The sequence below is a fragment of the Gallus gallus genome, chromosome 3, assembly GCF_016699485.2.
Source record: "Gallus gallus isolate bGalGal1 chromosome 3, bGalGal1.mat.broiler.GRCg7b, whole genome shotgun sequence".
NCBI lineage: Eukaryota > Metazoa > Chordata > Aves > Galliformes > Phasianidae > Gallus > Gallus gallus.
In genome coordinates, this window is record NC_052534.1 from 8780252 (window position 1) to 8787629 (window position 7378).

The 7378-nt window shown below is 47.7% G+C and overlaps 1 protein-coding gene across 3 annotated transcripts in view; it reads right to left on the reverse strand.

Annotated features, from left to right (window-relative positions):
• Positions 1-7290, reverse strand: part of FAM179A (family with sequence similarity 179 member A) — a 50160-nt gene extending 42870 nt beyond the window's left edge. Inside the window, exons 1-2 of one of the 3 annotated variants that reach the window (XM_025148653.2) lie at positions 7118-7290; positions 6606-6983 (exon numbers count right to left, since the gene is read on the reverse strand). The gene's annotated coding sequence lies outside the window, so the exon portion shown is untranslated. Of the gene's footprint in view, positions 1-4579; positions 4664-5432; positions 6269-6605; positions 6984-7117 lie in introns of those variants that run through there. The other 2 variants (NM_001398242.1, XM_040697026.2) reach the window with 2 other exon arrangements.
• Positions 7291-7378: the final 88 nt, after the last annotated feature.

A 7378-nucleotide genomic window follows, 5' to 3' on the forward strand; every position in this document is an offset into this window, starting at 1 on the left:
ATATCAGCACCAGGGTTTTGTGAGCACCTCTTACTACACAGATGCTCAGGGCTCTGTCATTGCTCAAATAACACCGAAGGTGACATTGCTTTTCTGTACCCCTGGCCTCCAGAAGGTTCTATGCCTGTCCACCAGCAGCCCAACCCTTGTTTCACCCAACCAGAACACTGCACTTGTCTCTCCTGAGGAACAGTTGGATGAACACAAACCATATTGTGCTGGAAAGCAGCAAAGAAAGCAAGCAGTAACAGCTTTCAGCCCATTATTACATTAGTTGGGTTTTAGCTGAATGCAATAGGAAAGTTATATGATGGCAGACCAGGACCTGAGTAGGAGGCACTGTGACCATATGACTAAACCACTGTATTTTGGGGAAGCAAGTGGGAGAAGAGAAGAGAAAGAAGCAGCACACTGCAGTGGTTTGCCTGCTTGCCACAACCCCCATCACATCTAACACACTGGCAAAGTCTTCTCACCAACTGCCGAAAATTCATGCTCTTACATGGCACTGAATAGTTAAATATTTCTGCACATCACTCCCCTACCCCTCCCCTCCTCTTTCCAAGCAAGAATCAATGCCTTGTCCTGCTGTCTGGCCATTACTTCCTGGGGTTTTTTGGTTGTTTTTTTTTTGTTTGTTTGTTTTTTTAAGCTGTGTAATTAAGAGCTTATATAAAGTTGATTTAAAGAGAGCCTGGCCTTGGGGTGACTCCATGAGGGGGAGGTAGGGGTGCTCAGGAAGTCAGGGATGGATTCATCTGCTTGTTCCCTGGGACAGCTGAACTTTGAAGGAGGCATCCTAGGGAGCATAAAGGGCCTACACGGCGGCGTGACTGGAAACCAGATTGCTTGGGGATCTTGAGCTCTTATTTAATTCATAGATTTAGAAAAGGCTCACACACAGCACTGCAAAGCAGAGTGCAGCTGAGTTTGTGCCCTCCATTAGGATGAAATATTGCATTCGCCCACTGTGGGGCTCTGGTGCCTTTCTCTAAAATATCAAGTCCAGGACCCTTGGAGATGAGTTTCTGAACAATACAGTTTACTTAAGACCAATCCAGTCTGTCAATTCACGTATTCAATTCACATGGCCAGCAGTATGCCCCTGTGGCCAAGAAGGCCAATGGTATCCCAAGGTGCATCAAAAAGAGTGTCCAGCAAGTTGAGGAAGGTGATCCTCCCCCTCTATTCTAAATATGGCCGCATCAGGACAGAGTACTGTGCCAGTCCTGGGCTCCCCAGCTCAAAAAAGACAGGGATCTCCCTAGAAGGAGTGCAGCAAAGAGCCACAAAGATGATAAAGGGCCTGGAGCATCTCCCTTATGAGGAAAGGCAGAGTAACCTGGGTCTGTTCAGCCTGGGGAAAAAGATGACTGAGGGAGGGGATCTGATTCACGTTTATAAACATCTAAAGGGAGGTGGGATGAGGCCAGGCTCTTCTTGGTGTGTAGCAATAGGACAAGAAGAAATAGCCTAAAACTCAAACATAAGAAGTTCCATATAAACACATGGAAGAACTTCACTGCAAGAGTGAAGCACTAGAACAGACTGCCCAGAGAGGCTGTGGAGTGTCCTTCACTGGAGATATTGAAGACCTGTCTGGATACCTACCTGTGCAACCTACTGTAGGGAAGTGCTTTAGCAGGGGGTTGGAGTCAATGATTTCTTGTGGTCCCTTCCAATCCCTGTGATTCTGTGATACTGGTGATTGAGCACACCTCACCTCCGTCCTCTGCGAAACAAGCTTATTAAATCAGCTGCAAGTTCATCCCTCTTAGAAACCAACCTCTGATTTTCAACCAGCTGATTTCACATGCATTTGCAGCCACATAATCAACAGTTTATTTACATATGAATACCTCCCCCAGCTTCATAAACAATGCCAACAGGTGATGGCAATGACTCCAGAACCAGGTGCACACTCCAGCATCAGAGCACACATTGATGTCTGAACTCTCTGAACATAAGAAAGGGGAAAATGCTGCATATCAGAGAGGAAAAAAAGTGTGAAAAACAGCCCTGTGAGCACCAAGTGGGACTAAGAAAAGGGCTGAAGCAGAGATCCCCCTGAGAGCCCACTCTGGGGCTGGAACATCCCCCACACTCACTGTTGTATTCATGTCTTTGAAAGGGAATGATAGGGTTAAGTTCAAGCTCTCCCTCTGAGGCACGTGTCAGAGCTGCACAGTCACCCACTTTTGTTTTCCACACCTCTAATGAAGGAGGATTTCTTGCACTCCCACACACCTCCCTTCTGCTCACTCTGCCAGCTTTTTTTTCCTCTCTCTAAACACCAAGCAAGAGCTGAGCCCTAAGAAACCACACCTGAAACCCTTTCGGGCTTCAGAGATGCAAAACATCACAGATGAGAGCTGGAGCAGCTGAGACCCCCAGTCACAGAATGGCCTGGGTTGGAAGGGACCTCAAGGATCATGAATCTCCAACTCTCCCCTGCCAGGCAGGGCCACCAACCTCCCCATTTACAAGACCAGGCTGCCCAGGGCCCCATCCAACCTGGCTTTGAACACCTCCATGGACAGGGCATCCACAACCTCTCTGGGCAGCCCATTCCAGCACCTCACCACTCTCCTGGTAAAGAACTTAGTAAACTTTAACTTGGTAAAGTCCTCCCCTCTCTTCAAGATATCACAACACTATGATTCAAAACAGCATTAAGTGACACTATGCTTGGCTCTGGCAACTGAGAAATGATAAAGGAAGGACTGGCAAACAGAGGGACTCCAAGAGGAAGGAGAGCAGGCAGCCTTTGGAGACACCAATCCTGCAGCTGGAAGCATCAAGCCGACTGACTCAGGGGTTAACGGAAGGAAGATTCGTACAGGGGAATCTACTGTAATCCTTCAACAGCTATAATGCGATGACACTGGAAGCCCCACTCAGCAAGCACTATTTTTGATGTTCAGAGCATTTCTTATCAGATGCAATTAAGGCTCTAATCTTAAATCCTTGGGAGAAAATAAATCCCAGGCCTCAGAGCTACAGAGGATCACCTTGCCGAACCAGGCCTTCCCTCCCTGAGTGACACAGTGACACTGGGCACACCAGGCCTACTTCTCTAGCTGCCTCTTAAAGCCACGGGAACTCAAGGAACCCTTAAGCAAACTGATGAAAGCTAAGGTTCTGTGCACACCATTAAACCTTCACACACCAGAGAAACACACTTTACAAATTAATTAGGACACACAGACCGTGCTTACTTAACTCTCTTTTCTGCGGATATATTCTCACAAGCCTTCACTTGTCCTCTGCTACAGTCCCTGAGTACACTTAAGTTCTGCACATCTCCAGAAGTGCTATTACTGTTTTACTTTAAAAAAGATCACCACCAGCCCCTTCTTTTCCACCACCCCAGCATTTTAAGCACATTGCAACAGCTCTCCCACAGAGTGCAAGACAAGGAGTGCACCTTGTCTGTGCAGCGGAGCACAGGGCCGGGGGCAGCTGCCAGCAGCACAGACCCAGGCTGAGCACCCAGTGGTTTTGTATCACCTGTATTTCCTCCACCGTTTCACAAAGCAGTCAGCAGTCTGGAGCTGTGGGCTGCAAGATGGCAAGAAAAGCCTGCTTTTACGTTTACTGTGTCTCTCTAGATCCCAAAACCTTTATCAGCCCTCCTGAGGGTGCAATAGGTGTTTCTTTGCCTTAGCTCAGCAGGAGAAACAACTGGACAATCTGTAAACACCAGACTGTGAGTCAGTGATGATCATTCCATTTCTAGTCCTTAAGATGCCCACAAGTACTCAAGCATACCGCTTCGCTGTTACAAACATCAATCACAGTGTTATACTGTGATCTCATTTCAAACTTCAAGCTTCCCAGAGGATCAAAGTATTGCAGACACCATTGCTGAACAAAGAGCAACCTCACATCCATAACAATATATGCTTCTAGAAACACGTCAAACCAGAAAGGGATCATGCATGGAAGTCAGTGGCTAGCATGGCTCAAGCCCATGGGCCAGAGACAACGGTGGTCCCCACTGGGATGCAGGAGGAGAATGTCAGTCATCCCACTGGTGTGCATAGGGTGCTTTCCTACTCACAGCACTTTGGCAGCACTGGGAATGCTGCTCTACTCAGACTTCTGTATAGAAATGTCAGTGCTAACTTCTCCCTTGTCCTGCATGTGAAGCACGAACTGAGGCACAAAACTGGCATCGGTCCCCTCTACAAAGCAGCAGTTGGTGCGCCTTTCAGCATCCTACAACAGGGCTCTCCATTTGAACAACCTTAGCTAGATAAAAATTTATTTATAGATAGAATGATCCTTCCTATAAATAGGAAAATATTCCACTGGAATCGAGGAAACTGCAGGAAAGGAATTGTCACTCTGAAACTCCTCCAGAGTTCATACTTCCCAGAAAAGCCTTCCCTCCATCCTATTTGTTTCCTTCACTTAAACATACCCTTTTGCCAAATCCTTAATCATAGAATTGTTTGAGTTGGAAAGGACTCTCGCATAGTATGGAAACAGAGGTATGTGGCTGACTCTGACCAGTTTTCAGATAACCCAAGAAAGGAATTAGTCACAAGCCGGTAACAAAAAAGGAACAGCTTACCCTGCTCTGAAGATAAGGGCTCGCTGGAAAATACCCTAAAGGAAGCAATCTCCATGTAGAGAACCTTCCCTCTTGGCTGCCAGCCTGTAAATGAGGTTTGGGAGGTCACAAGGGTGAATTCCTCGCACCTGTGCTCCCAGGGCTGGCTCTGCCCCTTCACCAGGTGCTCAATCACTGGTCCAGGCCGTGACCTAACAGTTCCCATGCAACCCTTAAAGGCCATCTACTCCAACCCCCTGCAGTGAGCAGGGACCCCCACAGCTCCACCAGGTGCTCAGAGCCCCGTCCAGCCTGACCTTGGGTGTCTCCAAGGACAGAGCACCCACCACCTCTCTGGGCAACCTGTGCCAGTGCCTCACCACCCTCACTGTAAAAATCTTTTTCCTTATACCCAACCTAAATCTCCTCTAACTAACCTATCACCACAGACTGCTACAGAGTCTGCTTCTTTCTCGTAGCTCCCCTAATCATCCCTACAAGCTATTTCAGGTGTACATCTTGATTTGATTTGAGGAGCGTGGATACAAGACAAAGCTTCAGAGAACTGCAAGTCCAGAGAGGACCCAAGCCTGCAAAGTGCTGGAAGCCCCTCAGCTGGAACAGCAGCTACAGCTGCCCACATTCCCTGATCACACCACAGGATTTTCTGCATTACAGAAATCTCTGAAGCAGCACAGAGCAACTCAAGCAAAAGCAGATTCTACCAATCCTTGCTGTTAACCCCCTTCCCAGAAAGCCCAGATGGTGGCACGAGACCCGATCTGACCACAGGAACTTCCAGCGTGGGACAGTTGAAAGGGTCACTGGTTCCTGTCACAGACATTGCAGGTGATACCATTTCTGTCTGACTTACCTCTACACCAAATCTTTGGGAGGCATCACAGATGGTCTCACCTGATGCAGGGTGGAAAGATTTTTAGTAGTTTCATTGACGTGGACACGAGAAAGTTCCTTGTTGATGCCAGTTTCCCACAGCAACTGCTGCCATGGTTATAAATCATTTATTGCCCCCCATTGGCGAGCAGCTGAATATAAAGAATGGGTTTACTATGTGCAGGAGAGCATGGCAAGCACACAACCCTGCTCCTCCCGAAACGTGCCACCAGGCAGCAAAGTGCTACGGGGGTTTTGTTGCAGGGGCTTTGGGAAGGCAGTGAAACAGCTGACAGACAAGTGCTCTCTCATGCTCAGGCACAGAGACTGAGGGGTCCTGAGTGCAGTAACTATCATGGGAGGAGCTCAGAGACAAACTACTCCTGCAAAGCCAGCGCGGAGTTTGAAGGAAGTGTTTTTTCTCAAGGGCAAAACGTACCACTAATTCCTTAAGATGCACCTAAATAACTTATAGCGCTCGTTACCGAGCCAAGATATTTGAAATAACCTAGTTAAGCCCATCTCTGTGATGAGAAGAGCTTTGGATAGGCTCCAGGTCTGACCGTGACTTCACTCCCCCTCTTAGATAATGCGAGATCTGCTCACACAAATCTCGTTTCCTCTCTCATCCCTCCCTGCAAAGCAGCATTGGATCCTGCTGCCAGAACAGAAGCACAGAGAGGGACATGGGCTTTTCCTTAGGCAGAAACCTGGGCTCTATTCCAAGCAGGATTTTCTTTATGATCCTATTGATCTTACAAGGAACCCACACTCCGGGAGGGAGGCGGTGAGAGGCATCTCAGACAGGAAGGGTACGTCTGCCTGGCGCCTAGGTGAAGTCATCCACTTGGAGCAAGCTAGGAGGAATCATTTTTCCCTGTGTCAGTCATACTGCTCTCTGAAGTAAAACTGAAGTTTCAAGCTAGCCCCGATTAATTAACTCACAGCACATGGGACTTTCCCACAGCCTATCTCCTGGATGGTTTCTCAAGGTCCCACAGCAGTGAGGCTGGACACAGATGCAAGGAAACAGTGTTTGCAGTCACCCCACTCCAACCCCCTCCTCGCAGAGGACAGGGAACCAGCATCCCAAAGGCCAGGGATCAGTCCCCTAGAGATGTAATCTGTGTTAATAGCCTCAAGTGAAACTTACCTATAAGGCTATACACCTTATCTCAGTACTTTCTCAAATGTCTACTTGCTGACGTTCCCAGTAACAAGGAATTTCCCAAGGACTCGTTATGCATCCTGAATCTTTCCTTCTTCATCTCTAGTGGTGTACATTTTGCTGCCATTTGCTTCTTCTTACAGTGATGTTGTTAAGAGAGCTACGTGGGGACAGAGAAGTCACTAGCAAGAGGGTTTCTTAAAAGTTAAACAGATGAACCATAAGCAAAAGTTCCACACACGGGTGCACATCCCAAAGGGCAGCTCTTACTCCAGTACCACGCTGCAGAGAAACGCTGCAATGTTTAGCAAGGGAGGCAACAAGCACCCTCAGCACAAACCCTTGGCGTAGTAGGAAGTTCCCCTGGAAGCAGAACCATAACAAAAGAGGATAATGTGACTGACACTGTCTTACAGCAGGATGCATTCAGCAGTGCTAAGAGGATGCCATCCTCATAGCACACTTCATAGGTTGTTCTTGAAATCCAAGGTACGTACCTTTAGTGAAGCTGCGGTGACACCCTCTGGTCAATATGTGGTATTGCTCCCTATCACAGATGTCACTTGCTGCAGTAATTTGGAAATTAGGCCATCACATAAAAACAGCAAAGCATTACCCCTCGCATTGTGCAGTGGTGCCCGGATGAGTGTTAAATACACACCTATAAATGGAACACAATACACATCTGGTATATAGAAGCAGAAGTACACATCACAGTTTCCACCTCGTGGACTTGCTGACTGTGTAACCAAATGAGG